This window comes from Nerophis lumbriciformis, linkage group LG21, assembly GCF_033978685.3.
Source record: "Nerophis lumbriciformis linkage group LG21, RoL_Nlum_v2.1, whole genome shotgun sequence".
Classification (NCBI taxonomy): Eukaryota; Metazoa; Chordata; class Actinopteri; order Syngnathiformes; family Syngnathidae; genus Nerophis; species Nerophis lumbriciformis.
The window spans coordinates 15,685,001-15,686,485 of record NC_084568.2 but is presented as its reverse complement, the minus strand read 5'-3'; the positions used below and the strand labels follow the sequence as shown (position 1 = coordinate 15,686,485).

General features: G+C 44.4%; 1 protein-coding gene across 1 annotated transcript in view; it reads right to left on the bottom strand.

Moving 5' to 3' along the window:
* Window positions 1–1,139: 1,139 nt before the first annotated feature.
* mcl1b (MCL1 apoptosis regulator, BCL2 family member b) overlaps window positions 1,140–1,485 on the bottom strand; it is a 3,155-nt gene continuing 2,809 nt past the window's right edge. Inside the window, exon 3 of the mRNA XM_061982842.2 lies at window positions 1,140–1,485. This exon is cut by the window's right edge and continues 488 nt beyond it. The gene's annotated coding sequence lies outside the window, so the exon portion shown is untranslated.

Genomic DNA, 1,485 nt, shown 5'->3' with positions numbered 1-1,485 from the left:
GTCATACCAAAGACTATAAAAATGGGACCCGTTACCTCCCTGCTTGGCACTCAGCATCAAGGGTTGGAATTGGGGGTTAAATCACCAAAAATGATTCCCGGGCGCGGCCACCGCTGCTGCCCACTGCTCCCCTCACCTTCCTGGGGGTGATCAAGGGTGATGGGTCAAATGCAGAGAACAATTTCGCCTCACCTAGTGTGTGTGTGTGTGTGTGTGACAATCATTGGTTCTTTAACTTTAACTTAACTATGCTAAATATGTAAACAAAAATAAAATGGTGGAAAAATTGCACTTCAAATATTGAACATTTTAAAGTGCAAATGAAAATATATATTGCCTACTTCAGTCATATTTTTTGCACTTTTAAAACATTTACTCACTTATTTGGTTTTGTCATCACTGCCACAAGTGGCAGCAGCCCAGAGCTGAGAAACTTTGTTTGCGACCCAACAGTGGTCACTATGGTTAAGAAACACGGTCATGGGAGAAGGAAGTATCTTATGTTTGTTACACTGTTAACTAAATTGTAATCAAAACTAGGGATTTTTTTTGAAAATGTTTAGGTATCAGCATTGGTATGACCAATATTGCCCCTGTATCGACTTAGTATTGGATCAAATTTGTAGTACCGCTCAAAGCTAATGTTAAGTATTGAAACACAAGATTAAGTGGTTATTACATAAAGAAAATAAATAGATATTAAGTAGATTAATCATAGTTTTGATGAACAAAATACAACTCGCCCCATTCCATTCAGCACACCAGTCTCATGCTGACGTAAACACCGCCGCCCTGAGTGGATCGACACCATGGAGACTCTGTGTTCCTTTTAAGAGCTCGAGGCAAGAGAGGGTTTGTGACGTTGCCCGGGGCGACTGGGCGCATCTGAACAAACATGGGAGGAGTGCTGCATGACACAGGCTGCATACTTCATATTTCAAAACAAAGGCTGTAGACTCGTAAATCAACATGTATGTGAACAATTGGGTGTTATAGAACCTTTGAGGATGTGACAGATGGTGGGGGTGGATTTCCAAGAAACTGCTGATATAAACAGGAAGTAAGGAGGAAGTGGGTGAACAAAAAAAACCCTTCTGCATTTGCAGTAAGTTCCCCAACAAAGACAGTGACTAAAATCATTCAAGTGAATAGTTTATTAACTAATAATTCCAACATTATCTACACAACTCTTGGCAGCTCACAGCTGGATGCCGCCCTCACCGAAAGAGCATCATCTTCGCACTGTCTCGCGCTATTTTGCACTTCGCTCCCCAACTCGATCCTTGGGAGTGAATCCTGGATCTGGGGAGCTTGCAGGCCCCGATACGTCCCAAAGTTCTGTGGGAGTCGCTCCGTGGCGCCGAGCCGACTCGGAGGGATCGTCGTGCCACGCGGATGCAAGCGTGCCTTGTTCCGCTCCCGGGGATGGATCGCCGGGCGGTCGGGAATGAGACTTATGGAAATCGGATTCGTCGTTGCTGCGCG